This window comes from Centrocercus urophasianus, unplaced genomic scaffold (genome assembly GCF_019232065.1).
Source record: "Centrocercus urophasianus isolate 14NV4802_14NV808 unplaced genomic scaffold, USGS_Curo_1.0 seq_15, whole genome shotgun sequence".
In the NCBI taxonomy this organism is placed as follows: Eukaryota; Metazoa; Chordata; class Aves; order Galliformes; family Phasianidae; genus Centrocercus; species Centrocercus urophasianus.
The window spans coordinates 40,076,362-40,095,875 of NW_024884697.1; positions in this window are offsets into that span (position 1 = coordinate 40,076,362).

A 19,514-nucleotide genomic window follows, 5' to 3' on the forward strand; every position below is an offset into this window, starting at 1 on the left:
AGAACAGTCTCAGGGCACCAGTGATGATTCAGTCATGAACTGTGAGTAAGCGCATATGAAAGCCTTTCGAGAGTAGGGCATAGTCACTGCATCTTCACCAGCAGGGCTGAGGCCAGCATGACCGACTGTTCCTTCTTCATTTACCCTGCAAGGCTCACTGAGCCCATGCTGAAGCTCATTTATGGTTTCTGATAATATCAAGTATATCCCTGTGCTGCAGCAGGCAGAGTTTGATCTGAAGGCTGTTACCATGGCAGGAGGCAGGTGGAGCCTGGCCCACTGGCTTGCTGGGCTTCAGGTCAGGAGCACCCAGCTCAGGAATGTGAATTCTGGAACCTGTCTAACCTTTGGTAACAAAAAATTATCATGTACGCATAGGCGATTAGTCCCATTGATCCAATTCACTTCAGAATTCTTCAGCAGAAACTGAAGAATTACTCTACTCTCAGGCAGTAAGGTAGATTTTCTGTGATAGTATGAGGGAATTAGCAAGAGCTAATGAGTGAGACATACCCAAGGTGTTTTAAGTTTATGCATGGCTGCTTCTCCAAATCTATGTGGCCATTTTGCCATGAAAATAGTTTGCAACAGAAAACCAAACTCAAATCTGTTTGCTAATGCTAAGCACTTTTTTTCTGTGCTTATTCTCCAGATACTGTGTGTTCTGTATCTTTCAATCTAAATCCCGTTGAGATTATAATATGTAATATGTGTTTATTTATTTGTGAAGAGGAAGATAAGCCAAATACTTCTATTTTTTTGTTTGCTTGTTTGTTTGTTTGTTTTGTCTGTGTGTGTGTAGGTGGGAGTGTTCAACAATCAATCTTGAATCTTGAGAAAGAACTTGGACAAAAAATCATAATATTTGGTAAAATGCAGCCACATTGCATTGTGTTAGAGCTTCCTGGTCTGGAAAACCTTACCCATGAATTTGGGTACACAGAGAAACTGTAGTTTGCAATAAGAAAACATTTTAAAGTACTTCACAAAATGAAGTTACTAAATACAAGCTAGTCCACTGTGCATAATTTTTAAACATTCACGTTGTAGAGGTGAAAATAATTGAAAAACAGGGCAGAATTCTTTTCTGCTTTTTATTTTATCATTTACTTTGGTGTAATATTATCCTAACAGTAGTATTCCCTTTACTGCTGCTATGTGTTTGAAGTTTTGTATGTGAGACTTTGGATTAGAATACTGTTGAAAAAAAAGTTTGTCATGAGTTGCAGATAACAAATTACTGTTCTGTTTACATCTACATTGAAATAAAGCATGGCGTTTCCTGCTTTAAATTACGTAAAATCCAGCCATTGTTAATCAAAGGAAACTTCTTTCTCTGGTATCTCAGATGAGATCTGATCAAAACTTTTCAGAGCGTCATTAAGGTTGGACATAGTTCTTGTGAAAGTCTTTTTTGACAGATATCCTCAGGATTTCTCGGCAGTGTTAGTCTTCGACAAGTTGCATCTGCAAAGGCTGCAGAGTTCAGGGCTGGCTGGGCACCCCCTTATGGCTCTCTGGCTCTGGCCTCCTTTCCCGAGACCCCTCAACTCACAGCTCATGTGAGTAGAGTCAGAGAGTACCTCGAGCACTCTGATGTGAAAGTGACCATGTACACCAGCTCCTCTTAATATAATAAAAAGTACTAAAGTAAAATATATGCTTTATTTATACTATCTTTTCCAGAAGATGACATCTTAGACATTTACCTCTATATTTGTACAGGCAATCAGTATCTTGCTATGCAGAATTAGGAAACTGCATGTGCTGCTTCTCACTCTTATACAAGTATGTCACAGGAAGGGCGAAACACTGCCAGACTGGTCTAAATAAAATCTACAGACTTTCCAGGAATTCTTCCACATAACACAGATGAAAATGCAATTCTAAAAACTGATATTTTTTTTTTTATTCAGTTACTACAATCAGAACATAAATTTATGACAATGGCAACTCTAAACTGAACAAAAAAATCATGCAGCACTACATTTAAGTTGATTCTGCCAACTTTAGGGAATCACAAAATTTATATGAATCTCAAATAAGACTTACCAGACACAAGCAAAATAATTATTGGCGTCTAATACTGCTGTCAAATTAGAAATAATGAACTGTGAGGGTAATTCTAAGATGTATATTAAGAATAATAACTGTTAAACTGTGGACAGTTTTGGTCAGTGAGGTAGTTATTGAACAATTTAAATGCATGATCTCATTTCCAGTTTTATTTTATTTTAAATAACTCTGCCAGAATTCATTTCATATAGGATTCCATTCTCATCTTGTTATTGACTTCTTTCTAATTCAGCTTTCTCTTCTTATTTTGCTGCCCACTCTTTTCTGTTAGTATATGTAAATCCACAATATTTTCATATTCCTCTTCCTTTCAACTTCGGGCATTGCACTGTAGCAGAAACATGTAAAATGCAGAACTAGTGAAATATTATATGTTTTTACATGCAATAAATAAATAGATTTAAATGAGCAGAATTTCACTACCAACATTTTTTCACAACTAAATGATAGGATCTGAATGTTGTTGTTCTTTTCTTCTTTTTTTTTTTTTTAATCTGACAGCCCAGTGGCTGGCTTTCAGAACATTTAAAAATAAACAAACAAAAAATTAGAGACTACAGCAGAAAATAGTACAAAGGATCTGCAGGAAGAAAATGACAGTCTTTGAGGAGAGAACATAACTCTAAACTTCACCTTTTCTAACTGAAGAATGTTAGACTTCTTTTTTCCCTGCCTTCTTTTGTGCCTCATCAACATAAAATATTTCTACTTTTGTTATATATACTTTTTTTAATCTCCATTCCTTTTTATTCTTGATTCTAGAGGGATAAATGTATCCCTCTCTACATGGTCTACCTTCAGAGTGATATTATTAAATGGCTTCCCAATTTACAAGACTAAATTTAAATTGTTTTACATCTTGCACAACTGATGCAAACAATTTTTTAAAATAAATTTTGGTTTTGTGGGCTTTTTTTCCCTACAAGAAGTCATCGTTAATAGGGAATATATTCAAGCCCATATTAAAATGGTTACAATTAATGTGATCAGCACTTTGTGTTTGTGTTGTACTATTCTAAAATTAGTAGATTCCAAAGGACAGGATCACAGGCTGCTTTTCATAGCTCTGCTCATCTCATTGGTCCGCTTATACTTTATTTTCTGTAGATCAATTAGAAAACTACTTGGAAATTAGGAGATCTCTTTTCTGATCTTCACAGAATCACAGAATCACAGAATCACAGAATGGCCAGGGTTGGAAGGGACCTCAAGGATCATGAATCTCCAACCCCCCTGCCACATGCAGGGCCACCAACCTCCCCATTTAATACCAGACCAGGTTGCCCAGGGCCCCATCCAATCTGGCCTTGAATACCTCTAGGACAGGGCATCCCCAACCTCTCTGGGCAGCCGGTTCCAGCACATCACCACTCTCTCTGTAAAGAACTTAATATCTTATAGAACTTACAGTCTTATAGGACTTGACTCTCGGAGGTACTGGAACACGTACTAAAAGTGGAGTTAACTGGATATCTAAACATGTGGTAGTTAGCCTGAGATCTAGAGCAGTATTTCAGGATATAATTTCTATCATTTAGGTCTCTAAATGCCTTTCAGGATATGGGCCATAAATTTGAAAAACATTATCTTTTACTGCTACCTCAGAAGTCTCATTTGTAGGACTTTACTGTGAGCTGTAAAATTCTTTCAAGTTACCTGCACTCACAAGCAATAAATACTCAGTTTTTCATATCTAACATTTTACTGTATATAGTAATTTACAAGAAAATGTATGTAGCATTAGTTTCTGCCTTTTAAATTCTTAAAATTATTTTTTTCATCTGCCCGTACTTGTCACACCAGGCCTCCTTTTGTTTCTAGAGGAATGAATTTCAGAACCCTGCTTGGCATCAGTCACTGTAACAGAAGTCCTCTATTAATGCTCATGCCTAGAAGGCTGAAGGGAAGATTCTCTTGAATATCTATGACAGATAATATACTCTTTGCTTAATGACACTGCAGTAAATGTCTTGTAAACTGAAATATGAGATTCCTATGTATTTTTTACTATGTTTTTATGTTACTTGTGTTTCCTCTGTGCTATGTTGTCAGAATATGATGTAGTTAAGGATTTTCCACATATAAGAGCCATCAAAACCAATTATTCATCTTTATTTGTTACTTAGCAAGGCTTTCCGTAAAAGATAAAAGAAATACTAGTGTTTCCACTGCATGGTATACTTTAGACAGGAGCAGTATGTTTCCTTTATGAATCACTGAGTCTGAAGGCAGCACTAGGTCTACAGTGTAAAAGCATAAGAGTTGCAGGCCTCTTCCTGTATAGGAGAAGATAGATGCAGAATACTGGCAATATGAGAAGATTGCGATGCCTGGGAAAAAAATTTGAGTGGAGAGAGGAGGGAAGTAATCACCCAAGGATCAGTTTATAGCAGTGAGCAGGCTTGGCTCTAGGTTATTTGAACTATTCTGTTTAATTATATCATAGAAGCAAATGACAACTCTAAAATTGTCCCAGAAAAAGCACAGTTGTCTCAACCAGTGGTTGCACTGTTTGAAGTAATTTTCAAAGTGAGCACTTTTGAATTTCAATAGGGCATTTCCACAGAAGAATATTACAACCCCGCATATTGTGTAACTTTGGACCAGATAACTTATGACAGGAGCTAGGAAAATATTCTGAATGGAACAAAAGACCAACTATGAAGGTACTGTCAATGAAAAACAGCTCAGTCCTTTAAACAGAAGTTCTGTGTAAAAAGAGAGCAGTCCTTTTAAAGAGCAACAATGAAATTTGTGTGTCCTAAAAAAAAAAAAAAGCGTGAAAGCATTAGGAATCAGCTGGTCAGTTTATAGTACGTGGAAATTCAACAATCCTGATGATTAAGAAAATGGAATAGAAAATAAATTTTTAATTTACCTAATACAGATAGGTCAGATTAACCTGGAAACAATTCTATTTGTTTCCAAATATTTTTACAGGGGGAGTTCTGGAGAGAATTGTGTTCTGACTAATGAGAAACTAAAGCACTACAACAAGCAGCAGAAGCTTTGAACTCTATTCTGATAGTAATTACACCAATATGAATGAGACTAACATTGCTATTGAGTTTTCCAGTACAAAAGTCAGATCACAAATAAGATATTCAAACTTCAAATTTTTCCTGGAGGAGGTAAGGGGCGATTAGTAAAGAAAATGACTTATTTTAAAAATTATGATATTCAGAAGAGTCATTATGGAATTTGGAATAAAAAATAAAAACAATTTATTATTCCCAAAGGGCATCAAAGAAATGGAATTTCTTAACATGAAAAACATTATTAGAGACTATTTTTGTTACTTCTGTGGTCACATAATTTACTTTTCATAATGATATAAATTATAGCATATTAACTTACATGCATCAAAAAGAGTTAAACAAGATAAATATGATAGAAACAAAATGATGATGGTGGGCTTTTTTGTTTTGTTTTGTTTTGTGCTTTTTTGATATATACATTGTTTTAACATTGGAAAGTAACAAAATAGCCAGGGGGATATGACTTACAGGATGATTTTCTAGGCAAGTATATCCAAAATTCATAGATAGCACAAATAAAGATCTCATTACTATGCTGAAAAGGAAGAAATTTTGAGTGTTATTGTCCATGTTTATGCCCAAAGTTACAGTTTGGGAAATAAGATCCATGCAGAAGGTTGGAGGACTTCAATGACTTCACAGTGCAATCTTGAAAAAGAGATTCCATCTACATAATCCACAAGACCCACAAAAATCTGCCTTTGGTTTTGTGAACTTTGAACAGCCTGTGCCACAATCTTACAGTATGTTGACAGTGTCTGGGCTCTTTTTAATTTTTTTTTCCGCCTTCATCTTTTTTTTTCCTGATATTTGTTATTTTTACATACTAGCCTTAACCAAAGGCTACTAGACTGTAACTTACCCTGTATGAGAATTTAAAAACTATCTTACTCCATACATGAAAGAGTCCTTTGTGGTCTTCAGAAAAACAAAAGAAAAAAAAAAGGAAAAAGTCTATGTTCCTCTTCTTTGTACTACTTTGAACATATATGTAAAATGCTTAGAAACTGAAATGCTACTACCCATTACAGCCACAACAAAGGACATTGCTTTTTCAAGTGAGTGGAAAGTCATTTTGAGCATTAAATGCATAAACAATTACTTTATCGATTTTCTCAATTTTCCATGACATTGGAAGTCCAGCATGTGACCACATTAGTCAGAGAAATTTCAAAGAGGTATTTCACAGATTTAATTGTGTACATTTTTAAAATGGAAGTCAAAATAGTAAATGCGTAGTGTATATTCATGTTCATTGTAATAGGAGAGATATTCTCATTTGTAATTGCTGTCCAATCCACGAAAGCATTTTTAACTTGTGCTTGCTTGCTTACTATATTACAAAGTTTTAGCATTAATGCTCCCACTGGGACTTTTACCATTGACTTCAAAGGGAACCAGATTAGGATTTATAAAGATTTGGCTAGTACCATTGCTTGTTATTAAAGACTTTCTTTTATGTTGCATTAAACTTTGCCCGACTTTAACTATTTAGGCTGGAATTCCATCTGCTTTGTAGCTGCCGCAGGCTGAACTCTTCTGGAAAACTCCAAACATTTTCATATTCAGTTCTTTTCAATAGCAAAGACTGACTAGGCAAGAAGACTATGGGAAACCAAGGAATGTGACTGAGAATGGAAATGTCTGGAAGAGGTAGCTTGGCCTGGCAGCAGCAGTAGAAATCTGCAATAACAAGGAGAATTTAAGAGGGAGAATCTAGAGGTGTATGTTAGAAAAGGACAAACCTGAGAAACTGGAAATAAAACTTTATGGACAGAACAATATGGCTGAGGCAAGAAACTATGAGTGAGAATGACAATGAGCTGAGAAATGGGTGGTAGGTTAGAGAAGCAACAAAGAACGGGATACAATACTGCAACACCCTGTGCTATTGCAGTGTCATCTTCTTTGCAGCTCATAACAGAGCCTTAAACACTGTAACTTCATTGTTCATTCCTCCTGTAGGCAAATAGCTACAAAAGCCACCAGCAAAATTGCTCATTTTCCTCTACCACAAGTCCATGCAGAGGATAAAATTTGCTAATCTTTCCTTTGACCACATTAGTTTACATGGTCTTAAATCCTTTATTTTATTCTATTGTCTTAAACAAGGAATATAAATATTCCAATTTCAATGACCCATACATACGCCAATATGAAACCACAAGAGAACTTCATGTTTCTCCATTTCTTCTTTAAAAAAAATTCATATCTGACTTCTCTGATTCAGTGACCATAAATTCACATTTGGAATATCAGATTTAGAGTCAGATCTAAGCAATTGCCTCCCTGTGACTATGCAATTCCTACTGCTATTTTTTTTCCTAGCGAGGAACAACAGCTATGTATTAAAGAGAGACCACTGCCACCACAAACACCACAATAACAATTAAATACTATCGGCCAAGAATGCCAATGGCATCCTGGCTTGTATCAGAGATACTATTGCCAGCAGGAGCAGAGAAGAGATCATCCCTCTGTCCTCAGCCATGGTGAGGCCACGCTTCAAGTACTGTGTTCAGTTTTGGGCCCCTCACTGCAGGACACTGAGGCCCTGGCACATGTTCAGAGGACAGTGAAGCTGGTGAGGGGTCTGGAGCATAAGTCTTATAAGGAGTGGCTGAGGGAGCTGGGATTATTTAGTCTAGAGAAGAAACTTCTAGACGCTGTACAGGGGGACATGGTTCAGTAGGACAAATTGCTAAGAGATGGACTTGGGCTGGGTCATCTTAGCGTTCTTTTCCAACTTTGGTTATTGATTCTATGATTTTATTTGAAAATTAAAGAGGAGATCTCAAGAGAAACCAAATTTGAGATTATAATACTGCCTCTACCTAGAAGCTCCTATTGTGAAAAGTGTATGTCTGATTTATTTGCTTCCAACTTGCATATTTTGCTCTCACTCAGAGTGAGAGGGTCAGATTGTAAGGAAGACAAGAGATTGCTCTTCCTCTTGGGGAGGAGATCATGGAGACAGAGGAAGCTCACTGAAAGACTGTAGAGAAAAGCAGGAGACAAATGAAGGAGAATGACAGCAAGAAACTAGGAGCACAGGTCACCATAAAGATCAGAGAGTGGACAGATGTGCACCTAAGACAATGGAAAGAGAAAATCCCTAAGGACCATTATGGGATATGTCATTTGTGATTGATAGCAGACCAAGACCTGCCATCAGCAGTGTGATGTACAAAGGAAATGTGGCCTTTTTATTTCTGTTTCTATTTTATTTGGTGAGATTGCATTGAGTTTTTACTTTCATTGGATTTTTGTTTTATTTTTGTTTTATTTTTATTTACTTGAAAAACCTTGGAAAGCTCAAAATAAACAAAAGGACTAGGTAGAATTGGCAAAAAGATCTTCTAATCTTGGATATTGACATGACAATGAGTTGAATTTTTCAAGGGCAACTAATGATTTTGAATTCATTTCTTTTTAAACAGGAGATTCCATAGGAAGACTGATAGACTTATTCTCTACATGGCAAACAGTATAATCGTACTTTATCCCTAGCTACAGAATCATAAAATCAGAGAACTACCAAGGCTGGAAAAGACCTCCAAGATCACCTAGTCCAACTATCCACCTACAACCAATATTTTCTCATTAAAATATGTCAAAAGTCAGTGCAATAATTAATATTTCTTGAATGCCTCCAGGGGTGATCCTTGTCTTATGCATTATATGCTGTGTACAAGGCTGTATCTGCATTGCTCTTCTTCCACTTCAGCAGGACCTCTTCTTCCACTGAGAACTGAAGGACTAATTTATGGGGATCCTAAGAAATCAATGAAATGCAAATAAAATCAGTGGAAGTCAGAATTTTGAACTTGTCATTGAGACAGGGTCAATGCTATGAGTCAAGTTCTAAAGAACTCTTGTTAAACATGTAATATTAATTGATATGTTTGACCATAAGCTTTTTGTGCTTCAGCTTCTCTTTTCCTCTTCACAGAGTGGCTTACAACAAAAAAAATGTGAGTCTTCATAAATCATTTGTAAATTCCATGGGTGCTTAAAACAGTGGAATCCAGGATTTATTAAGTTTTGTTATTGCCTGAATAGTGTGCAGTGCATAGAGGAGAACATCATAACAGGAACAAGGAGAGAATAATATCTGAAACTATGGCCCATTATGTGATAAGTATTTTACCTGCACTGAACAAAGGACGATCTTGCTGAAAAACAGTATATGTTAATGTGGTTGTGGTGCCTGCATGTTATAATGCCTGAATTCAAATGAATTTAATTCATTTTATGACAAGAAACTGATCCTGACATTTGAATGCTTGATGTTGAAGTTAAATAATATATTTTTAAGTAGTTTTCTTAGATAACAGTTTTCTTGGATAAGAAAAAAATGATTCTGTAATCTCTATGCAGAAATACCTTTTGTGTTACTGGCACAAATATGAGAAATTAAGTTGCTATTTAAATAACCAAACTATTAATGACTGAAGAACTATTTCCATTATAAAAATGAAAATGCCTCTTTAGAATTTAGAAATTTATTTCCATAGACTGTACCTGCACACAGACAGAAGGAAAAATCAACACTGTGTTTATCATGTTTTTCCATATAAATGCTATACATTATCATTTAGAATGAGATTTCTACTTAAAAATATAGGGCTTTTTTTGTTTGTTTGTTTGTTTTTTGTTGTTGTTTGTTTGTTTGTTTTGCAGCAATTTCATTACTTTGCAACTGAATGGCAGGCTAAGTGATACTGGCAAACTCCATTCTCTTCTTCTGCCTTGCTTTACCTTGAAAATAGCAATATTAACAAATTTCAGAAGATGCTGTAAGACCTGAAGATGAAAATCTTCATGACACCTTTCATGAAAGCTTCTACCAAAATGGTCGGATATAGTAAAATTGCTGCTGAATGTTGTCTTAAAATGTAGACATTTTAATTTTCATTTTCTTCTCATCCATCCTCCCTAGCATATACCTAAACAGCATTTTTGCACATTCAAAAATTTGTTCATGAATTTGTCCCCACACTCCAGTGGGTCAAATAGCTTCCCCAGTACATAATGAAAAAAATAATTCAGCTCTTCTAGCAGATGCTCAAACAATGTGGCTTTTCAGTTCAGATGGCATATGAGAAGGAATGGTTTCAAAACACATTCCCTTGAGTCACCACTCAGTAGAGCTAAGTCACAGTCACAAGTGGCAATGACAGTAATACCGGTAGCTTTTTGTCTTGCTTTTGCTTTGAAACCATTTTAAGATGTGATCCTACAGTGATAACAAAAGCAATGAGACCCTATTATATACAATAGCTATGGGAGACTCTATGACATTCGTTACCACAGCAGGAAACTCTTGAGTATGCCCTAGATGAGGTATCTTAAGGCAGAAAATTCAAAGTGAAACCTACATGCAATTTGTAACTCATACACACTGCACATCCTTTGCAGCTAGAAACTAAGTAGTTTCACAAATATAATAAAGAGCCTGTTGCATGACTGCAGCACACGTGGCAAAAAAGCCAGCTATTATTTTTGGAAAATGACTGTTGGTGAATATTGAAAAATTTTGAGTGATAACAGCTTTGGAATTGAGGAAACAGTGATAGACGTTTTACTCTGTAAATAACTGATACTCTGTGCATATTTTTCCTGGTTAGCCACAGTGCAGATTCTGGACTCCACACATGGGGAAAGGCCAGCTTGATGTCTAGAAAAAAGCTGTGCGAGGGTGTCTCTTTTTCCTATGAAGCAGAGGCTCTAAAATTTGCTTTCCACGGAAGCCTCTGTCACTGTCTCCCAGCCTCTTGTGAGCTGAGGGAGAACATTTTTAGAGAAATAAATCCATGTGCATCATATTAATTCTACCTTCCACACCCACACTTTCTTGTTAGCAGGAGGGGATGGGCAGAATTTCATCACTGATGCATCCTCCATTCTTCACCATTTCTTCTTCACTGTTCTGCTCCCAACCAGAGTGTCCAACAGGAGCCTGCTTTGCTAATGCATGTTTGCAGATATGTATGATATATTTGTAAATATTTACACACTCCACCAATAGTCCCTGTGAACTCTTACTTCTGAAAGGAACAGTTACATCCTTGTAAATCCTCAGGTATCTTAATGGGAGAGTATAGTCAAAAAAGGATCTTGACACTCGAGATGTAGGTGAAATTATATGAATTGCAATAGATATGCTAATATAAGCAGTCACTTGTTGGTGTCACTCAGGCATGGATGCAACAACAAAATGTCTATCTACAGATGATGGATCAAAAAAACCATAATGCACTGACAAATCAATAATTAGGCTAATATGAAAAATAAGATTATTTTTCTCCTTTGTCGCTTGACTGTGACCATTCTGATAGCACTTAATCCTTAATTACATCATATTCTGACAACACAGGATAGAAGAAACATCAGTAATATGTGAAGTAGTTATTAGACAATTTCTTTCTATGCAATGAGCCTATTTAAAGGGAGTAGTAACTGAAGAAGTCAGGCGTATATTAAACTATAAGTGAGTTTTTGCCAGTATCTTACTGGTTTTACTTCTTTCCCTTGGGTAAAACCTTTTTATTAGAAGTTTGTGTTGCCATAACCAGTTCTGAATAGTTATTCCTGGATCTGTTTTCTCCCTAGCACTTCCTCCTAGTGATCTATTTATAATATAACTTATGCTCCTTAATTCTTTTGCCTGGCATCAATAGCTGGCTATGAATGACTTCAGTGTCAATGTTCCTGCAAAATTTTACACTTCTAAGTCACATGTAAATTTTTGACATTTATTTAAAAACCTATGCAAATACAGGGAACTCACTATTAAAAGAAAAATTAAAAAGGAGGAAAAACTTATGAGAGTTTTCAGTTTGTAGAAGGAGATCCATAACATTGTCCCGACAATGACACAACAATTTCATAAATCACTTGTTTTAGACTACTAGAATCCTAAACTGGGACAACATTATGCTATATGCTACAAAACAAATGATGCTTCCACAAAGAATAAGAAAAAATTGCTTCTTGATGCTTGTAACATTGTAGCTCATTCATCATCACTGTACTTGATGCATCAGCTCTGAAATTGTATTAGGATGCAGCGTAATCTTTGCTGAAAATTCAGTCCTACCTATTTGAGAACTATGTGTACCAAATTCCTTGCTAATTATGTGAAGTCAGATCGCTATTTTCACTTTTCCTTGAGCAATTCTTCCTAATTTTTAATGCCTTAAGGCTCTTGCAGGCCTTACAGTACAGTTCGATTTCGGAGTACATCAAGCTTTAAAAGACTATGAAAGCAACAATTCCAGTTCTTTTGTTCTCTACTTGTCTGTTCCCAAGAACATTGTATCATTTGCCAAGTTAGGCAAAGAAAGATGTGCTTAACTTACTGGAGAAACAAGTCACGCAATTCTGTGTGAAATAGCTATTCCTTTAAAGATAAATTGAGCTTAATTTGCAGATGTTCTTATTCTTTTACATGTAATTTGCTGCTCAGCATAGGTATGTATGTACAGAGATCAACACAGTTCTGCAAGGAACTAGGAGGTTGTCAAATAACTTTATTTAATAAAATTTGAAAAATTACTTTCCAGAGGCTGCTATCAGGAAAGCACATTTCCACCAACAGTTTGTCAACTCTGTTGTACAGTAAATTATCCAATTCCCATTACAATAGATGGAGTTGGCAATTAGATGACTTCTCATATAGGATCATCTGAATTTTATTAACTGATGCCTATGCTGAAACTAAATCTGAAGAATGCACTGAAGCATTTCTACTTTGTTCACTCTCTAAATTAGATCCTTCATCTTTTTTTTTTTTTTTTTTTTTCCTCCTGTGGTAGCTGTTTTTTGTTGCTATTTGTTTACTTTCTTTTTTGTGCAAGCACAGGAGACCATATCAATAGTGTGTGATTTAACAGTATATATGTCAATAAAAAGATCTATGACATTAGATATCAGCATTAGATATAGCATTAGATATCAGGGGGAAGTTTTTCACACAGAGGGTGGTGACACACTGGAACAGGTTGCCCAAGGAGGTTGTAGATCCCCATTCCTGGAGGCATTCAAGGCCAGGCTGCATGTGGCTCTGGGCAGCCTGGTCTGGTAATTGGTGACCCTGCACATAGCAGGGGGGTTGAAATTGGATGATCATTGTGCTCCTTTTCAACCCAGGCCATTCTATGATTCTATGATTCTATGATTCTATGATTCTATGATTCTATGATTATGTTCTCATGCTTTCCACATTTGTTCAAAGGACCTGTAACACACCTCTTATTCCTCAGTCTTGCAAACACCTTGTTAGAATTTAATAAGTTACTTTACTGGAAGTGTAAATCTAACATAAATACAATCCTCCTGTTAGTGTGCTTGATGGTTTATAGTAAATCTGTAAAAAAAAAAAAAAAGCACAAGTAATCTTTGCAGGTGTTGTTTTACAGCAGCAAGTTAAAGACACTTCAGTGTAACTTCAAATGTTTTAAATAGACTATGTCAGTACAGATTCCAAGTCTAATAAAGTAAAACCAAGACTGATTTTTAGAACTTGAATTCATACGAACACATGCAGCAAAACTGTCTCAAACCTAGACAAAAATAGTGAATAGAAAATTAAGAATTAAAGTTGAAGTAATTTGGAAATTTGCAATTTATCCTTAAAAAGGATGCGGCATCCAGCTAAAAACTATGCAGAAGAAGCAGAATATAGAATTAATACCTTTCAGCTATGGCACAGTTGAAGAAAATAGAAATTTACTTCCTTTTTTTAAAACATGTATTTCAATTTATTTTCTCTTTGCATTCATTCATTTTCCCCATCTTCTCACTTTTTATAAGATGTCTCACACAGTGCTTTCACTTGTAGTCGTGTGGTAGTGTTAGAATTTTAACAGAAGAAAATATGGAAGATTTACTGTGTGCAAAGATGTAGAGACTAGATGACAGAATCTAGATAGGAAGAAAAGTCAAACTATACTAGCTTAATAGATCCAAGCCTAATTCTTTTTATTCATTAACTCTGATGGAATTCACAACTTTGAATGGATCAGTCATTCTGAGCATAGTTTCTCACTTGTAAGAGGATGATTTTGCATCTGTTTAGACAGTCATGCTAGCAAGTGAATTTCTACATGTCCTGACATCAGAGGTGTAGGCAATACCTTATATTGCGGGGTGGGAGAGCATTAAGAATTCCCAGTTTGTGGATTAGTTCTGGTTTTATTTTTGTATGTTGAATGTTTATTTATTTTTGAGGTGGCAGGCATGGTGATGGCTATAATCAAGTCCAGAACAAGAAGATTTGCCTGTTCTGGAAACAGTAGTGCTTTAATTACAAGAAAATATTTTAAGGCAGTTTTTCAGGTCTCCTCTTTTCTTTTATCATTTCTTCGACAAGGTTTTGTTTCTGAGAAGATGTAAATTTTAAAGACAGCTTTTAAGACATAAGGATCATCTGGCTTGATCTTTGCCTAACACAGGCCATAAAAGCTTACCAATAATTCTTGTAGTAGAACATATCATCTTCCTCTCCTATGTAAGTGAATACTGTCAAGCTCAATAATTTGCGGTTTACTAGAGCATAAGTACATCCTGTCTCAATTTAAGGAATCCTAGAGATGATAAATTTCCTTGTTCTTGACAATGGATGATTAGTGTCACTGCAGAACAGTTGTTTCTAATTTTCATTTTCAAATAGAAACAACTCTGGGGCTGCCATATGATATGGGTGAGTATGGCCTGAGAGTTTGTCACACCCACAAGGGAGAAAATACTGTATATCTGTGTGTATGCCTTTGCTCTGTTGGCTTTTTATAAGTATGTTTTAAGGGTTTTTTGTTATGGTTGGCTGCACTTTAACTTTTGCTTTACTTTTATCTTGTTTCATGCTTAACCACACAAATTCATCTCTCTCTCGGATTTCACAAAAGCTGGTTCAGACCACAGAAAAAGTAAGGCTGAAATTATATGACACATCATGGGATATAACAGTCAATTGTGTGATGATGGTGTTTCCTGCATCTATAAGAGTATGTGCTGGGAGAAAAGCTGTGGCAGCACAGTTCAATTGTGAGATTCACAATTACCTGCTTTGCGAGCCAAACATCTGCCAAGCATAAACTACTAGCTTCTGCATAACTCACACTGGGACCTCCACTTCTATATGCAGCTGATCATATCTAAGCCTGACTTGACAGAATCAGGCATATAGGATAGTGGAATAGGAGAGTCTCAGCACGTTGAATGCCAGAAATACCAGTGCTGTAGCAGGAAAGCTTGAAATGGGAGGAAGACACATACAAATGCATGATTCATAACAAGCCCATTCCCAGTGTATTTCCATACTTTGTTGTCTTAAGGGAAAAAAAAAAAAAAAAAAAAAAAAAAGAAGCAACCTTGCCCCAAAAGAAATCCTACAGACTGAGTTTCCCAACGGTTTTTATTAGTCAGTGATTTTACATTCAGAGTACCAGTCTATTCTGTAGTTGGTAAAACTGTGCATTTCACAGCATCACAGAATGGCCCAGGTTGGAAGGGACCTCAAGCATCATGAATCTCCACCCCCCCGGTGGATGGGAATCTCCTCCACTTCCCTGGAGGAAGCGCTCCAGTCCTTTGACCATCAGAGGAGAGTCCAGCCCTCCTCTGGACCCTCTCCAACACCTCTCTGTCTTTCTTGTATTGGGGGTTCCAGACTTGAACGCAGTACTCCAGATGGGGTCCCACAAGGGCAGAATAGAGAGGGACAGTCACCTCCCTGTCCCTGCGGGCCACCCCTCTTCTGATGGAGCCCAGGATACCATTTGCTTTCCAAACTGCAAGAGCACACTGCTGGCTCATGTTAAGTTTTTCATCCACTAGAAAACTCAGGTCCTTCTCTGCAGGGCTACTCTCAAGGTCTGCTCCTTCCAGTCTGTACGGATGCCTGGGATTCCTCTGGCCTTAGTGCAAAACCATGCACTTTGTTGTGTTGAACCTCATTAGGTTCACCTGGGCCCACCTTTCAAGTCTATTGAGGTCCCTCTGAATGGCATCCCTTCCTTCGACCATGTCAACTGCACCACTCAGCTTTGTGTCATCAGCAAATTTGCTGAGGGTGCACTCAGTTTCACCACTGATGTCACTGATAAAGATGTTAAAGAGCACCAGTCCCAAGACAAACCCTGGGGGACGCTGCTCATTACCAGCCTTCACCTGGACATAGAACCATTAATCACCACCCTCTGTGGCCTTTCAACCAATTTCTTATCCATCAGGTGGTTAACCATCAAATCCACTTCCCTTCAATTTGGAGATAAGGATGTGGTGGGGGACCACATCAAAGACCTTGCTCAAGATCAGGTAAATTACATCGGTTGCCTTTTCTTTGTCCACTAATGCAGTCACTCCATCACAGAAGGCCACCAGATTGGTTAGGAGTGATCTTTCCCTGGTGAAGCCGTGCTGACTGTCTCAGATCACACGCTCATTCCTCATGTGATCAAACATGTCATCCAGGAGGGTCTGTTCCATGATCTTCCCGTGCACAGAGTTGAGAATCACCGGCCTGTAGCTCGCTGGGTCCTCCTTGTTCCCTTTCTTATAAATGGGATCAGTGTGACCCTCCAGTTATCTGGGATCTCACCTGACAGCCACAGCTTTTCAAATATGATGGAAAATGGCTCAGCAACTATGTCAGCCAGCTCCTTCAGAACCCTGGGATGCATGCCACCTAGTCCCAGAGACCTGTACGCACTCAGTCTCATAAGGCAGTCTCAGACTTGCTCTGCCCTTACAGTGGAGGTGGATTTACTTCTCCATTCCCCACCTAGAAGTTTAGGGATGCAGGGCTCAGGGATGTGAGAAACATTAGAATCCTGGCTGCCAGTGAAGACCAAGGCAAAGAACTCATTCAGTATTTCAGCCTTCTCTTCATCCACTGAAGCCAGTTCTCCTTTTACATTTACTAAAGGAGGTACGCTCACTTTGGCCTGTCTTTTCTGGCCAGCGTGGCTGTAAAATGTCTTCATATGGTTTTTCACATCCCTCACCAAGTTCAGTTCTGCCTGCACCTTGGCTTTCCTGATCCCATGTCTGCAAGTCCAGATGAACATTTGTCAGTAATACATTTTTTAAAGTTTTGATAAAAATTCTGTCTCAGTATTGTACTAACCATACCAACAATCATAGATGTCTAAAGCTGTTTGCACTAATTACAAGTCAAAATGCTACTTGGGGAGAGTCATGGCCTAAAAAGATGGAAAATCAGATATTAATAAGCAAAGTAGAAATACAAACAAACTGTAAGATAACAGCAACATATTAGTTAATGAACTAATGTATAAAACCTATATTATAAAGGTAATGTAGAGAATGATAACAAAATAAAGAATTAGCAGGGAATCAAGACAAAAGTTTGTGATTTTGTGCAGAAAAATAAGGAACCCATTTTTAGAAGAGGTTAAAATATTCTTTCCATGCTTTATTCCACAGAATTTCTTTCAAGCATCAGTTTTGAACTGTTACACCATCCATTTACTATAGGAAAGAGCACAAAATATTTCAGAGGAAAATCCTCATATATATGTATATATATAAATATATACATATATATATATAATTCTTTGAGAATATACCTCAACAGGGAGTCCAGAAATGTAATCAAATCAAAATGCTGGATATCAGGATACTCTTTTGACAGACACATTTTTTGCATATCGATCTGCAGTTCTATTGTCCCATAAATTCAGGTGCAAAGAGCTTTTTTGGAGGCCAATCTGTGATTTAAAACTACAGCATTAAAGTAACAATTGAAAGACTTTAACAAGAGCCCCTCACCATAACATCAGCTTAATGATCATAAAAATTTGATGGTTTTGAAATAGCTACTTATGTTTGATGAAAAACAGCAGAAAATTTTTCAGGCAGTGTTCTACAAGGTTACATCAAGAATTTTATTCTTGTTCTTACTCCTGAAAGCAGAGAGTCCCATGTAATCACAAAATTCAAGAAGTTAGCTATCACATATTACAGTTCATAATGCATTCTCCTGCCAAGATACAGCTGTAGAAGTACACTTAATTTTCAGCAGATGCCATGCAATTACTTTGCTTCCACGCCATAGTCATATATAAGTAATCTCTCTTTTCTGAAGCTCATGGAATTGCACAGCAATGAAATAGTTACAGAAGTACAGGACTTGGTCTTTTTCTGAATGCCTGTGTTGCATAGCTCAAATATTGACATAACTACAAACACTCTTAGTCTGTAATTTTAGATATCAAAACTAAATATATGAAGATTTTTTTAGAAAAGAATGCTGAAACCCGCAATAATATGGAAGTGCCTAATCTTCATAGAAAAGAATTGTACAGTTTTTCTTAAAAACTTGAACTAAAATTTATTTTTAACCTCCAAATTTTAGTAACTAATGAAAAACAAGTGAATACTTGCTTGTTAACACAATCCTTCCCAAAGAGTAAGAGTGTCTAAATGTACAGGACTCAACTGTTTGCCTAGCAAAATAATAATCCAGATGACAAAAATATACAGTCCTCAACATGGTAAATGTTACAAGGAAGGTTCTGCTTTTTTGTGGTTATCAGCAATAACAGTTTCACAACTATTTCAAGCTCGCATATTTAAACATACTAGAACAGTTTAGTGAACATTAGCTAATCCACACATTGCTGACTATTCTAGAAATGTGTGACTATGCAGTAAACCCTTTGGTTTGTGATTGACCTGTCCCTTTTTGTCATGAAAAGACCAGAAAAGGAATAGTGTCAGTTTATAATTTTGCTTTCAGAACTCAGTGTAGCTATAAATAATATAGGAACTACTTCAATCAAATCATGCTTATGTTATCTAAAAGAATCTTCTGATCCATTTAAACTTTTTCATAAAGTAGAATGAAATAAAAGGCAATTTAATGTGTGCAAATTATTAGACTAATAGACTTGGTGAGCTGGGATTTAAACAGAAACCTTCTTCAAGAAAATGTGAATATCTATTTTATGAATATTTGGCAAAATAAAATCTGAAGCAACAGCAGTGTAGCTACTTAATCTTCCGTTTAATACATATGCATGTGCTCAGAATTTAGAACATGAAATACAGCATATCCAATGCAAAACAGGAATAAACATAAAATAAAAAGGTAATATCATAGAATCACAGAATCAAAGAATCATCTTAGAATCCAGGAGTCATAGAATGCCTTAGATTGGAAGGGACCTTAAAGATTTATCTAGTTCCAACTCCTTAGCCATGTGCAGTGTTGCCAACCGCTAATTCAATCTGGTCTTGAACATCTCCATGGATAGGGTAACCACAGCTTCTCTGGGCAACCTGTTCCAGTGCCTCATCATCCTCTGAGAAAATAATTTTGTCCTAATATCTAATCTAAATCTTTTAGTTTAAAAACATTCCCTCTTGTCTCAT